The following is a 16,765-nucleotide window of genomic DNA, read 5'->3' as shown; positions in this document are numbered from 1 at the left end:
ATTTTTACTTAAGAAAATATTTTTCTTAAATGTATTTTTATGACAGATGTAGATAACCTGTGTACTTCACAATACCATCAGGAAAAAATATTTTCAAAAAGTAAACTTACAAATATGGTTTCCAATTATTTGTAGCCTCTTCCTTTGGGAGGATTACAATTGATCTTAAGCTTAGTCATATGATTTGTTCTGACAATGAAAAAAGAGTAATACTGTTGGAACCTCTGAAGAGAAGCTTTTAGAACCATCTTATGGGCCTGCCATGCCTCTTTCTACCACGTCTCAGATGAGGTTGCTCCTTCAACTTGTAACCCAATTAAAGACTTGGATCAGAGACAGAGGCAGCTCACAAAAAGGTAGCAAGTGAGCAAGAAATAAATCTTTTGAGATTTAGAGTTGTTTACTACAGCAGCATTTTTAAGCCCAAGATAATGGATACACTGTTACTTGCCATTTTACCCTACATGAAGATCATCTTATGGTTCTTAAATAAGGTCTACTTTTAAATTATTTCCATTCAAGATCTTCATAATTTGAAACATTTATGGTATGATTTCTAAATCTGCAGATTGAAGATCTTTGTTCCTCATTGAGAAGATTTAAGATACTTTATCATAATAGAAAAGTTGTGTTCCAACAACTAAGCTGTATCTACTAATTCAATCTAGAAAGCTAAATGAAGAGAATTAGTATTCGTAGCCCTGGTAAAATGTGTATAGGATTATATGATTGACCTCAGATCTACTAATTGTGGTCTTAATGAAATAATTCAATTTGAACTTATACTAATCAGTTGGCCTTCATTAAATCATGGAGATTAATTTAATTTAATTTCTTAATATACTTTCTTAAAAGGAAATAAGCCAAAATGAAACAGGAATGAAGCATTGGTAATATTTTGGGATTCAAATAGTATATATAATATAATTGCCACATTTAGTATGATCTTACTTTCCTATGACTTGTTCCTCTAATTTGTCATAACTTAGAGGAACCAATTTTGTTTTAAGTGGTGAAGAAGTACTATATTTTATATTTAACCTCCCTATCATATTATTCTGCACTCACCTGTCTTCAATTATGTTTAAGTCATGCCTCCTGGTCTTAGGATCCCAACAATTGATGACATATTCAAAATCAGACAAGTATTCTGGATAGGATTTACTTACTGAAGAACTACCTATAAAAATTTCGGTATAGAGGACCCACAAAGTCCTCAATGCTCCACTCAAAAAGTGTGACTCTACATAAATTTTTCCCTTTGGGTTCTTCTAGTGGCTCCACATTACCAACAGAAGGCTGACAAACTAGTGAGGGTAATATCTGACCAAGAATATCTTCAGCAGAAAGTAAAAGGATCTTTGCTAAAGATACTTAAGTCAATTTTCTATCTGTTGCCTCCAAGAATTCTATATTCTCACCTGCTTCTTAATAAAATGAATAAATTATGTAGAACCTGTAAAGAAATAACGAGTCTTTTCTGATGTCTGGTAGAAGGTCCCTAAAACTAGTCACTAGCATGGAACAAAGAGCATGAACTTTCCGAATGGATGTCGAAGATGTACAGAAAAAACATGAAAGTTCTAAGCACAACAGCCACAGTTCCCACAAAAGCGCTCACAGAACTGGTCATGGCACTTCCTAAGAAGCTCGGCTTCATCATGGAGGTCAGTACCATGAAGCTCCACCACGGTGATACGAATCTCTACAGCATTACTTACTAATACAATCTAGTCATTTCTGTCATCATTCATTTCTATATTTCTGAGAAACACCTCAAGATTATAAGATATATGTCAAGAAAAAAAGAACCGTTAAATGATTGATTCTGATACCTCAGTTCTATATTATTAAATGATAAAATGATCAAATAAAACTAAAATGAGATATGTAAAGGGAGTTAGATTCCAATTTTTATACCTGTGACACTAAGTATAACTCTAAACTATGAATATCACATTATATTTCCATATCTTCTTATACTTAGGTAACTTAGAAGAACATATCACCCATAATAAATACTTAGATGCAAACCAGGTTACCAAGACATTTCTTACACACATTAAAATAAAATATGGAGGTCCAGAAACATAAGAATAGATCCAAGTAGGACAATGCCTCAGTTGTAATATAATGTGCAGACAAGATAGGATGGCAGGAAAAAAAATTAAAATCTCATATTGCCTTTGGCAATTTGGCATAATTGAAAGAGTTGGAAATGACAATTGCTGACAAAGCAACCTAAAAGTAGTTAGTTTTATTTTCATTTCAAAATTTAATATCAACTGTGAGCATAGAATAGATTTTTCCAAAGAATAATGTAAAACTTTGATATAAGCAACAGTTATTTTTAATGAATGCATTATATTTAGCTTCAGTATAGAAAGGTTTATTAGTTCTAAATTAGTATTTTCAGCCTTATTCATTAACCCTTTAAATCATTCTTTAAGCACTTAATACCTACCATGTGTAACACCTGAACAATGCTTTTCAAAACTGGCTGTGCACTGGTATCACTGGGGAAAATACATTCAACATACAAACATGTAGGAATCGCCCCAAACTTTCTGATTCAGGATCCAAAGGTGTGGGGCATAATCATCTAAGTTTTCAATAAATTTTTCAGATAATTTTTATGTTGGAAACATACATCACATCTTGTAACAGAATTTTCACACATTATTCAACTAATGTATAGCAGACTCCTTCAGCATGGCAACCAAGGAAGCAAGTGTATGGTGGTGAGAGATCTGCACTTTCATTAACGTCGAGGATTAAAGACAGGAAAAGGAAGATGGGATGCTAACAATAAGAAAACTCATAGTCATAGCAAACTTACTGTTTTCAGAAGTGGGGTAGGAACAAAAATCATTGGAGTATAAAAGAAAACTGGTTTGTCATTTATATATATATAGGGGTGTGTATGTGTCCATGTGTGTGTCAACTTGTCCAGTGAACATTAATCTATAAACTGTTTCCTTTGTTGATTAACATAGAGGATCACCCACTGATGAAGTCCAAATCTTATTACCACTCTGTTTCCAAAGACCATAGTTCTTTCATATTTTAAAGGAAAATAAACTCATTTGATGGGATTACATATAATTACATCACAAAACAAAAACTTAAGTTGCTTATGCTTCAAAATTCAACTCTGTGTTTCCGTATGTAAGAGTTAGCCAATTACAAAGAATATGGGTTTTAAAAGCCTCAAAACACAGGCTTTGAAGGGGAATGCTTTATGTCTATGTGAAAAGCTAAGGCTTAGCCATATGAAACCAATACGGGGGATAGAGATAATAAAATTAAAATGATATCTAGGGAATTTCAGATATCATGAACTTTAGGCAAGATAAGATGATTCAGAGTTTAGAAGTACAAGTGAAAATTTAGCTTAACTGGACCCAGTTAAGGTTGTAAGGTTCACCAGAAGAAAGCTCTGGGACTTGTATTACATACTTCTCTTGAAACAAATATCCAGGTATACATAATGCTAATCACAAGAAGGAAATCTTGCCAAAAGAAGAATCAATATGTGAATAAAAGTACATAGCCAAGAAATGTCTTAAAAGGCTTCTATAGAAATACATAAAAATTAAAAGCAGCTAATAGAATAATTTACCCCAACTGTACAATGTTCAGATGTTAACTATAAACGACATGGATTATAATTTTCTCCTGCACTTTTCCCCATCTTTGACTCAATCACTCATTTGAACACAGCATTTACCTTCTGCTCTTGTTGTTCTATTTAACATTAATTTAAAGGTGACTAATTAATACCAAAGGATTGAGGAGAGCATAAAAGTGACCTATGGAAGAGGTGATGTTCTTAAATCTATTATTCTTGTTTTCTATCTGAAGGGTTAACTTAAATTTCATGGATTCTGCATAGTACTGTTTTGCTGCTTCATAAATCGTAGAAAAATTTTAAAATTTCAAGTATTGCAGTATTAATTGTATTCTCTTTATGAAAGAAAGGAATTTTAAGTGATTTTTACAACCCCTCATATTCTCAAGATTTAATTATTTATAAAAAATTGTCTGGTAAATATACCAAAGGGCAAAAGGTCACTTAATCTTTTGCTCTATTTAGATTTTAAAAAACAAACAACATCATGATGAATGAGCTTTGACACAGAGCTAAAACATTCCCATGAAAATATACATTATGAACTCTACACAATCCATTAAACAAGACAAAGTCCATTCCATTCTAGTCCCCTCTTAGGCAGTTGTGAGTATTGAGAAAAAGAGATTCAGGACACCTTGAGCACCCTTTCAAGTCCCACTAATGAAATAAATAATATTTGTTGTCACATCACTCACTGGGAGGTGGATGTGACTTCATGCTTATTCATTTGTCACTCTCCAATTGAATAATGCCTCCCTTGGTACACAGACCTTTTCCCAACAGCTGGTAACTACTCACGTTGAAGTTAATTGACTCATTGCTTTCCCCTTGAATCTGTGAATGTTCGGGGATTGTGAGCCATCAATACTGCATGTAATAAGGTAATAGTCCAATTCCTATTATGAAAATAGGAGGAGCCTGCTTTATATTCTACTCAGGTACACGTCCTGGAACTCCAAGGCTTTAGAAAGAAGAAAGTTGGGGAAGAGAAGAATCAGGAAGTACAGAATGAGAACAAATTTCTTGTAGACCTGAAAGGAAATATTTACAAATAGTATTTATTGTGCTTCATGGAAAATTTCAAATTAATTTTTCAGATTTACAGTCACTGATTTATAATCAACAACGTCTAATTTTATATCTCATTGTTCTCAGTTTCAGATGTAATGTAATTCTTGAAAAGCATCATGTATACTGTAAACAGAGATGATCTGAGCTTGTGGTCATAGCTCAGTACAATATGAATAGCCCATAATTAAATAACCAAACATTTTATCATATTTCACACATTGTGCTTCACTCAATATGCCACAGGTTTTTCTTCTGGGAAATAAGAATAATACATTGACAGTGGTAGTAAGATATTAAAAATCTCCAAATAACTTTATCTATTTGGAAAGAGATTTTATGCCTTTTGAGTGACCCATAAGAAAGTAATGGAACAGGTCTCTCAGATATGTTGTTTTGCTGTTAATAGAATGTCCCTTTCACAACAAGCAAAGAATGGATGCAGAAGAGGTGTCAGGGCTTCCTTTAAGGGAAGAGGGGCTCTGTTAGTAAAATAGAGAGATCATTTTCAATGACTCAGAAATCATGCAATATATTCAGTGTGTTTGCCTGCACCAGTCATGTGCCTCACCCTCTAAACAGAGCCCCGAGGGCCTGGTGTGAACTTCCTGGATCATCTCACAGAAGGGAGGACACAGACACTCACGCCATGAGTGCTTTACTCTGCAGAGAAGCACACAGGGAACCTGCCTGTAACGACACAAGCACAACAGTGTAGAATTCTAGGTAGCTGAGTGGGATAACGGAGGAAAGTGGGAAGAAGAAGAAGATACCTTACTGTCTACTTTACAAGCAGCCGCATGAAGATTAACGGGCTAATTTCTGAGAAGCACTTAAACAGTCATGGATGCCAAGTTTAAACAATATTATTTATTAGTTGGCTATGTGGCAAATTTCCCCTGAGAGCACAACTGAAAGCCATATAAAATGTATCTTCTTATTCAATTTCAACATCCATATTGTATATAAGGTAGATTTGGTTGCTCAAGACCATTTAGAAAGATAGTAAATCACCTTAAAGTCAAACGGTGAAATGATATCTCTCCAAATATTTAAGAATGTTCTCTTTTGAGGGGGTAGCAAATTAGAAATTGACCATTAAATGAGACATTCTGTTGTCTCCATCCCTAGAGAACAGGATTCAGGACAGAGAACATAAATTCAGAAAGGTGCTGTTGGGAACAGGAAAGGTGTCAGAAATCACACATTTTGCCATGGACTCCCCTATAAGAAAGCCTTTAAGGAAAATGTCTTTAAATGTACAAGCTGAGCCCATAAAGCTTTACAGAAAACAGGGGCTGGGAGAACCCAGACTTGCAAACGTTCCATAGAATTTTTGAAGCACCTTAAAAATTTGTCTGCAATAAAGTTCCAAGGCAGAGCTTACAAGAATAAGTATTCATGCAGTAAAAATCACATCTATAACTTTTCCAGTGTAGCTTGTTACCCACTAGAGTAACCAAGATTTTTTCATACATTATTATTATTATTATTTAAAACGTGTGATTTTTAAAGTGCCACTCAATAGTTGAACTAAGATTTATAATCAATATCATAGTGGTGATATCATATTCCAATTAAAAGGCAAAGGCTCTAACACTTAATATCATTCCACATGGTGTATTTATAGCTATGTTCTATAATAAATATCTGTCTGATATCCACTCCCAAAAACCAATATTTGAAACTAAAAGAAAGCAGGGTGATTTTGGCATAAGGTTCTTAAAAACATCTAGTACAAATTATGTATAATTCTATTCCTAATGGCTATGGCATTTGGGAAATGAAGATTTATAGTCAGTTATCAATGTCTATAATTATAGAGATGTCATTAAAAATCCTCTTTGCATTAAATATGCCTCACAGACTCAACTCTCATTATTTGTTTAATGCTCGAGGTTTATTCTCCCTAGGACAGAAAGGCAGTGGAAATGAGAGTGGCTATCCCTTACAAGGTTAATTTGTGAATGATAAATGAGTGCTTTAAAATGAACTATGTAGGTTACAATTGAGACAGTTTTGGCAGAAAACCAGTTTTCTCTGTTCAGTTGGGGTTTTTATTTTTTTCTAAAGTAGGAGAAGATTCAACAGCACAGAAGAAAATACAAGTGATTGCTTACAAAGTCCTTCTCAAGAGAGATTAAAGAGTTCATCAGGGTATTTTCAATCTCAAAGCAGGCAAGATTTGTGATTCTAACTTGGACACATCAATCATTTATTTGCTACCTCCTTTCTTGAAACAACAACAAAATTAAAAAGATATTTTTGCCTTAAATAAGTGTGTTTTATTTGATAGTTGAAGAAACAAAATGCGTTTTAATGGAATAGCTGAATGCGAAAGTCATTCTCTCAAAAAAGACTCTCAATTTATTCAATTAAACTCTAGTAAATCAAAGTGATTTTATTAAGTTAATTTTACTGTTGAAAACAGGACTCCTATAGTTATGAGTATTTTCCCAATAACCCTGAATAAGCACCCTCACATGCATTCTATTTAAAAGTATAAAGTCTTGATGCCTGGCAGAAGGAGTTATTTCTTTAATGAGTTGGACCACCAGTGTGGTAAGATTTGAAAGGAATGGAAAGACTCTGCTTCTGCAAAGTAATTCTACCACCAGACTGCAACAGAAACTTGCCCTTCTTCCTGGCTTGAAATTCTCATCACTGAGTGATCTCCTCTTTCTTGGCTACTTTCTGGGCTAGCAGGTGATGTGTGTGTGTCTAGAAGACGTGGTGGTTGAAAGATCACATTGAGTTGGTATAAAAAGGGAACAGATAATGAGACACAGGGAAAAAAAAAAACTCAATTAAATGTCACTTTAATACTTTGAGATGACCTTCTTCTCTCCTAGTATGGAGGGCAGCACCTGGCTGGGGTTGGTGGGATGCAGAGATATGGCAACATAGACGTGTCCCCTAACAGGGTGATGAAGACACCACAGTACAATAGGCTAGCATGAGCTGGTTGCGCTGGGAATAGAGGCCCAAGTCATGGGTGGATTGGGAACTATAAAGTGAATGTCTCACTAGTGAGTGAATGGAAATGATTTTAACTGATGCTGGACCAAGATTTGGGGATCTTAAGCAGACTACAAGTATCATACCCCACCGATTCGACAGTCTTTATTTATTTAGCATTTATTGATTGGGATTAATAAGAAACTTCCGATTTTCTTTTAATAAAATTCTACATCATTCTCATTATATATAAACTATAAAAGTGCTAAATAACTATTTGCCCCTCCAAATCCTCTTTCCGTTTATCCTCTCTTCTTTGTGTCTAGGGAGCTTAACAACATAGGTAGAAACTCAATCAAATGGCTCTCGTGTCCTCTGGCTTCTATTTCGGGTTTACAAATAGGAATTACCAGCATGAGAACAGAATGGGTAAGAAACGGGATTAAAGAAACGGAAGTCCCATGTTTATTTCCCTGGCTTTCTCCCTGAAGGATTTCACTAGCTGGCTGCATATGCCCTGCCTCTTTTTCCAAGTTCTGTGAGTACTTCCCCCTTCCTCCCTCCCTTCAGTCCTTTGGTTGGTGATGGAATCTTCTGTCAAAAGCCTGCAATAATAGCACCATCCTTTGTGGTTTCCTTACATCCTGCCCACACTTTTGCAAACTGTCCCCTTATTAAACTTTCTTCAAATTATCCAACTGGGACTTCTCTAATCTCACCCTCACTCATTCCTCAGTTCTCTGCAGTGAACAGAATGCTCTAAGTAAATCACTAACAATCTCCTAATTATCCAGCTATCATCTTATTTTAAATCTCTGGCATTTGATACTCTTGATTAATTGAAATTCCTACTTGAAAACTCCCCTCCTTTGTTTTCCATCATAGAGCCCTCACTGGACGCTCCTACCTCACGGGTATATTACCAACCCCTCACTGACCTTTGTTGACTGAGTCACCTCTTCATATCTTCATTCTTTATCAAAGTTTTATCCCTGTCTCTCTTCTCTTTTTAGCCTAACCATTTTTAAAATGACATTTCACCTCATTACCATAGCTTCAAGTATTATGTATATTCTGATAATTTCCAAATCAGTATCTCTGAACTCACTCTCCTTCAGCTTCCAAAACTTGTATTTCTATCTGCTTTGGAGACATAGCCACATAGATATCCTCTACAGAGTTCAACTTCAACAGGGGACAAAGTTAAATTAATTTTTATCCCAAATAAATCACTCTTCTTTCATTTATACTTTTCTCCAAAGCATATAATAGTTTCAATACCCCGAAGTCAACCATGTTTTTTAAGTTATCTGAGCTCTTCTATCTCCAGTATATTTTTAAAATCTAATCAATCGCCATATTCTTCTCATTTCACTGTCAACCCTTGCTTTGTCTGGTTCTGCTCCTATCCCTGCTACCATCAGCTTGGTTTGGTACCTCAATGTCTCTTGATGATGCCTTTACAGTAACCTCAAAACTTGCTATATAGTTACCTAATTAAAAAGAATACTCAATATTATTCTCTTATACAAAGTCTTTCAATGCTTTCTCTTTTCTTGGCATTGTAAAAAATGGCTTTTAATAGTCCAGTTCCTTGTCAGTATTTCTATCTTCTAACATCTCTCTGTTAGTAGCCTGTCCCAGTTATTCTGATGTATTTACAATTTATGCAAAATCTTAGCTTATCACAGTGAAATATACATGTACAATCTAATCATTTGACTGGATGCTCTTGTTCTGACTGGGAAGAAGCCCTAATTATACTCTAAAAACCTCTTCACTTGATATGCTTCCCGGAGGCCATTCCTGAATCTCACAGACATAGTGAATCACACCAGCCTTGGTACATACAACACATTTATTTGCACGTATCTCACTCTACTGAAATGGCTCATTTATACATACTATTTTCCAGATTATCCTTTGGCCTTGGTGACCACAGGAAATGTGTCTTAGTTGCTCAGTTCCAAGCACAGTGTTTAAATCATAGTAAGTAGCCAATAAATATGTGTCTACCCACAGGGTATGAATATAGGAGAAAGGGGAATAGATGTTAGTTGTGTAATAGTATATAATGTAGGCCAGGAATAAGAATCCATGAAGTTAGACAGAGAGAGACCATGAGTCACCACAAAAGGGAAGATGATCAGTAGGAGGAGAAGCTTTTAGATGATAATTTTGGGGGAGACTGGAAACAAGGTGGTTACAGCATCTTAAAACTCTATTTAGGATCAAGATTGCATCTTCTCAATTTCGTTTTTAAAAAGAGCCTTGTTATACTATTTAAATGCTAATTAACATGGCATACCGGATAGCTACAGGAAAGTTTCCAGATGCTACTAAGCTCAAAAAAAAAAAAAAAAAAAAAAAGTCCTGGGAAGAATGAGAAAACTTCAGAGCCCAGAAAGGACTGGAAAGTCTGGAGCCGGTGAGATAAATTAGCACACTGAGGACATCAGCCTACCTTGCTAAGCAGGAACATGCATTTTAATGGGAAAGTGTAGGGGTCAAGAGACAAAGCCAAGGCCAAGCTGGGTAAGAAATAATCTCAGAGCCTGAAAAGTGACCTTCTCACTTTGGAAAATAGAATAATACCCTTCTTACAGGGTATATAATGGAATTCTTAGCCTTGGTTCTTATAGAGAAGAAAAAAAAGAGGGAAAAGTGCTGAAAACAAAAGGAGGTAAATATACATATATATGTATGTGTGTATGTGTATATATATTATATATATAATTAAATTAAATGCTAATTGAAAGAAAACTGGTATAGCTTTATTAATATCTGACAAAACGATAAATAAAAAGCATCACTTAAAATAAAGAGGCACCCCAATATGAGAAAATAATTGAACAAATATAATATTTAAAAACCTGCCTGCAACTAAAAGCAGGTTTCAAAATATAAAAAGCAAAAATACCCAGTTTTCCAAATAGTAACATAAAAATCCATGGCCAGCATAACAGATGTGAACACATCTGTCAGTGATATATTGCTCATTCAAACACAGACACACACACACACAGACACACACACACACACACACACACACACACACACACATAAATCTTCTGGAGACATAGAAGCTTTTAACAACAAAATTAACAAGCTTGTACAGACCAACTATCCTTTGTAAAGAAGAGCATTGCTGTCTACCCCTTCTTTCTTAACTGTACTTCTTTTGACATGTTCTTCTCTTCATTTTAACCCCAGCACCTAGAAAAATATGACATTCAATTGCACGGAACATGTTGGAGAGACACATTTTCCTTCTAATTTTCTTTCAAAACTCACTTGACGTTTGTATTTTCATCCATTTTCTTGAAAGGCCTCCAACTTCTGTTTAAATGCAAAAGAATGCTTTACACAAACACAGATTCATATTTCACAAACATTTAGTCATCTTTGCTGTTCTAGGTGCTTTCCATCTCAGCACCACCTCAGATTCTTTCCAGGAGCCTGAACCGAGGGTCAGATTTTTCCTTAGGACAGCCTCGGTGGCTCCTGACATTATCAAGTTCCTCCCTAGTATGCACTGAGTAACAAGCAATCAACTGAATGAGGAATATAGTTTTAGACTTAGGAAAATAAGAAGTGATGGAGGTGGAACTGCATCTGGAGTTGTTCTACTCTTCTTTTTAGGTTATTTCAGTAACTCTGTAGACTTTCCATAACTCGTGTGCTGACCTAAAGACTTGGTCTGACGGAAGACAAAAGTCAAGGCAACATGGAATTTCTCAATCATACAATATTGTCTTCAGAGTAATTAATCTTTTTTTTTTTTTTACTGTTGATTACATTCATTGTTCAAGAACAAAAGTTTCTTGCATACATTTATTCTCTTGTGTAAAAATTATGTTTCTGGCAAATACTCTTACAAAGCAGAAATGCTTTTATAAAATATATTTTAACCCTCAAATCCACATGCTTACTGGGTTTTTGATTTTTGCTACTTATTTAACCTGTCTGTTTTTAATTTTCCCATTAAAAAAAAACAAGAAAAACAGTATTTACTTCATAGGGTTGTTGTCAGGATAAAATGAATATAGACTGTCTACCACAGCATATTCTGTGTAGTAGAATTTCATGGACAAATTCTCAAGTGTGAAATTTTTGCATATGACAAAAAATAAAAATTGCCTTTCTGTTAATGAATACAATTTAAATTAATGGGTAATTTTCACTTAAGTGCTAATTAAAAAGTAGCCAAGAATACCTAAAAGCCTTGAGAAATATTTCAATCATGGAATGAAATAGTCAATAATACTGTAATGTGGTCTCATTCCTTGAACACTTATAGCAAGCAGTGTAGATTTTTCTTTCTATTTTCATCTTGGCTTTCTCATCAGTTTAACAGGTATTGCCTGCTTAACGCAACTCTGGGGAGGGATAAGGAAGCATCATTTTCCTCTTCGATGTAAAAATAGGAAGTCTATAATAATGTGATTCATATTGGAAACTATGTAATACTGGACCATGAACTACTTCACCTGTAAGGTTTGTTAAAAGTTAGAGTAAACATGTAGTGAAGTGAATTTTTTAGTGGAGCAATTACTGAGTTGAAAATAACCCTAATAGAGAGATTAGCCAAGACGGCAGAGTAGAAAGAGCCTGAGCTCATGTCCTCTCATGGGCACACCCGAATTACAACTATTTACAGAACACTGATGGCTGAAAAAGAACAGAACGTACCAGAAAAGATCTTGTGTAACTAAAGATATAAAGAAGGAACCACAGTTAGACAGGTAGGAGGGGCAGAGTCGCGGCACAGTCGGGACCCATACCGGAGACGAGTGACCAACAAATAGGGGGATAGTTTTACAATCACAGGGGTTCTCCACGAGGAGAGAGGCGTCTGAGACCCCTTGGGACCCCAGCCCAGGGGTCCTGCTCCAGGAAGATGAATCCCTGGAACACCTGGCTCTGAAGGCCAGCGGGGCTTACTTTCAGGAGGCTCAGAGGACTGTGGGGAATTGAAACTCCACTCCTAAAGGGCACACACAAAATGTCACACGCTCTGGTACCCAGATCAGAAGCCATAATTTGAAAGGAGCCTGGGTCAGATCTACCCCTGATCTCGGAAAGTCTCCCAGATAAGCAGGAAGCAATGAGAGCTCACTCTTGGGGACATGGACATTGGTGGCCGTCATTTTTCTCAGCTCATTTTACCACTTGGACTCTGGTGCAGGTAAGAGCCATTTTGGAATCCTCCCTCTAACTTACTAGCCTCAGGACTCAGCCCTGCCCATGCCCATGCCCATGCCCATGCCCATGCCCGCCATTCCATATTAAGACTTTTCACACCAAGCAACTAACTGGGTGGGGACACAGCCCCACCCACCAGCAGACTGGCTGCCTTAAGATCCCTTGCTCTCCTCCAGCCTCCAGCCACCGGCGAGCCTGGTCTGGCCTTGCCTACCAGAAAGTGGACACCAGCCACAGGAAAGCTGCAGCCTCGCAGCCTGTGGGACTAGCTCGCCCACCAGCAGACCAGCGGCAGCCCCAGTCCTCCACTCAGCTCGGGCAGCCAGTCCCGGGCTACCCCCACAGGCTTGCGTGTAGGGTTGGGGGTTGCAGGGACCCTTTGTGCCCATTTCATTTAGTTTTGTCGGCTAAGGGCTTCTCTGCACAGGTCCGAGCCTTGAGCCTCAGGGGTCCCCCCTCCATCCCTGCTGACCTCTCCATTGGAGAGGGGGAGTCCCAGCGTAAGAGCGCTATTTCTCCTTTGCTGCTCCCTCCCAGCGGGACAGGTCCCACACTAATTTCCTTTTTCTTCTTTTTTTTTTCCCCCCTCTTACCAGATTTGTGAGGAATCTTGTCTTTTGAAAAAATCCATGTTCTGTCAAAGTTCAGCAGATATTCTGAGTGAATGGGTGGGTCTGCGGATGTCTCTCTCGGTATATTCGTGGGAGAAGGTGAGCTAAGAGCATCCTTCTACTCTGCCATCTTGGCCACTCCCCCAGAAATTATTTTTCAATTTATGAAACATCAGACATTTTATCTAAAAAAATTTTTTTTTGCAAATAAACTGATTCCTTTGTCCATAGGCATCTGCACCCACTAAACCCTTTGTGAGTGATCTATTTTATGTAGCCGTGTGGCATATTCATTTTACACTCAAATATCAAAGAAAAATCAAAGACACGAGTAATAAATATTTTAAAATATCAGAACAGTTATTTGATGAAATAATTACTCAGAACAAGTTTTGAGAATCTTGTATAATGAATTCTTTTTGTTTTTAAAGCATCTGGTTATCTTGCTGACTAAAAATGCAATGCCAATTATATTTTATAGGTAGTAATTTCTTTTTATAGTCTAAAAATTGGATCATAAAAGAAAAACAACTGTGGTCAGAATATTTTTTTACTTATTTTGAGGAATATAATGAGATCTGAAACACTAAATCCGAAGAGTTCAAATTAAAGACAAAATCACATTACTGACTTTAATCTCTTTGTAAGCCATCTTTGGATGAAGTTACTTTTACAAAGGACAGCGTTTCATACACAATCACTAATTCTATCATTATGAGTCTAGGTAAAGACCATTGTGATTTAAAAAAAAAAAGATTATAAAAAACTACCTCCTCCAAGTAAATTTTAAGGTTTGATACAATGCAGTAGAATAGTTTTTTTCTATAATTTTATAGACAGAAAGCATTATTTTCTTTCAGTATTATTAGTCTGAACAATGAGTGTTTTAATCAAAAGTAGGATATATAAACTATAATTTTAAAATATCATGTAGATTCTCAAGTGCTTTAAATCACCTATTTCCACCTAAATGATAGCTAGATATTCAGGATCCTAAAATAAAGAGTAATGTTTGCTGTAAACATTATCAGACAAACACGGAAGTTAGTCTTGATACATCAGATTCAAATGCAGAGTAAGAGACAGAGAATTATTAAGAGGACTGAAAAAATACAGAAGTGAACATTTAACTTATCATAAATGGCTTTTAAAAGAGGTAGTAGGCTAAATAATGGCCATCAAAAGATACCAGGTCCTAATCTCTGAAACCTGTATATGTTGCCTCAACTGTAAAGCTTTTGAGATGTGATTAGGCTAAGGCCCTTGAAATGAGATTTCCTGAGTTATCCCAGGTGGGCCCTACATGCCATCCCAAGTGCCCTTACAAGAGAGAGGTAGTGGGAGTTAGACACACACTCAGACGGTGAAGATGGAACCAGAAAGAAAGATTTGAAGATGTTCCATTGCTGGCATTGAAGATGGAAGAAAGGGCCTTGAGCCAAGGAAGACAGCTCCAGAAACTGGAAAAAGCAAGTAATGGATTCTCTCCGAGAGCCTGTGGAAGGAGCATGGCCCTTCCCACCTTGATTGCAGCCCAGTGATGCAGATGTTGGACTTCTGGCCTCCAGAATTGTGAGAGAATAAATTTTTGCTAACTTAAGACAACAAGTTTGTGGTAATCAATCACTGCAATTCTAGGAAATTAATACAGGGACTTTCCTAGCACAAAGGCAATGGAAAAAATGGTAACAAACAACAGAACGACTACATAAAATCTAATTTATACAAACCCCCCCAAAACCCCCAAACTGTTACTATTGTCTTGTTACAAATATAACATAGGATTCATTTACATATATATATGTATATATATATAAACTTACTAACACCCTAGATCACAGCAAGGTTGTCTCTAAAATGAGAAATTCATGGCACTGTGTAATATACACACATATTTAATGTTCTATTTGATTGAGATAATATTTTTTGCCCCTAAATTAACAAAAATCCAAAACCTTATTTATTTTTCTCAGTGTAGAGGAGGGTTTAATCAATTAAGCACTAGCATGCTTTTCTCACAGGAGAAACTAGACCATCCTAGGAAACAGCTTGATATGTATACCATGTATAAGAACTATAAATGTGTGTTGCATTTGACCCTGTAACTTAACTACTAAAAAACAGTCCTAAGGAATTTATCAGAATGAGTTATTTATGACAGTGACATTTTCAGCAGAAAATAACTGAAAAAAATCCAAACATTTAATAAAAGGAGAATAGATCCATAATTGCAAAATGATATGCTGCAGTATGATGATATAATTATATGTCATGATTTTTAAGTATAATGATATCAGAAATGCTTTCAGTGGCAAAACTTGGTGAAATATGAATACTAAAGACAAAATGCTAAAATATCTAATTGTACAGTGTATGAAAAAATTGTGGAAATTTAACAAGCCAACAAAAATTTATGAGAATGTATATTTAAAAAGTAAACCTAGAAAGACCTATTCTCACATTCTAAAGTAATTAATTCTGAGTGTAGCTACATGAATGAATGAATTTTCTTATTTTTAATCTCTAGTGGTTCCACAATGAGGATGTTGAGCTTTTAAAAAAACATGAAATGTAAGTATTTTAACTTTACAGAAAACAGTTGTATAGGCATTCACTCAGATATCCACCGTCAACATTAAACCAACATTAACACATTCACATATTTGTTCCTAATCACTACATCATATTTTAGATTTTAGAGAATTGAAAAAGGTAATAAAAAAGCAGCAAGTCTCTCTCTCTGTTTCTAGAGCTAACAGATATCACAAAGTTGGTGTGTATAACATTTGCATTTGGAAAAAAGTTACGAATTTTAAGCAAAATAAATTTCAGTAACAAAACCCTTAGGTTAAGAAAAGATAAGTCAATACAGAGTGATAAAAACTTTCAACATAAAACAAAACCTTGTGACTGGCCGGTAAACAGATGAAGAAGAGAAAGTAATTATCTGAAAGAAGTTGAGTAAATAACTATTTTGCCTCCAAAACTCTGAATAAACTCAGTGAGCCACCAATGTCATAACCAGTGCATTCACCACCACCGCTGCTCCCACCAGGCAGCTGTCCAGAAGCCTCGTGCTCAGACAGCACGAGGCTTAGAACTTAAAAGCTACAGATGTTGATCAACTCAGTGTTTAGAAGGTAACATATATGTTCAGTTTAAATTATTTCTTCAAGTTCCTTTAGGCATGATTTATCTTCTGGACTACACCAGGACAAACTGACTACATTCTCCCCTTTATAGTTGAGAAAAAATGATACATTGAACTACTTCCTGCTTTCTGTTGGGC

General features: G+C 35.9%; 1 protein-coding gene across 4 annotated transcripts in view; it reads right to left on the bottom strand.

The window, feature by feature from the left end:
- The window catches only part of SEMA3A (semaphorin 3A), a 434,105-nt gene that overhangs the window by 219,725 nt on the left and 197,615 nt on the right, over nt 1–16,765 (bottom strand). The window lies entirely within an intron of this gene.

Source organism: Camelus ferus, chromosome 7 (assembly GCF_009834535.1).
Source record: "Camelus ferus isolate YT-003-E chromosome 7, BCGSAC_Cfer_1.0, whole genome shotgun sequence".
Taxonomy (NCBI): Eukaryota; Metazoa; Chordata; class Mammalia; order Artiodactyla; family Camelidae; genus Camelus; species Camelus ferus.
This window is presented reverse-complemented; position numbering and strand designations above follow the sequence as displayed.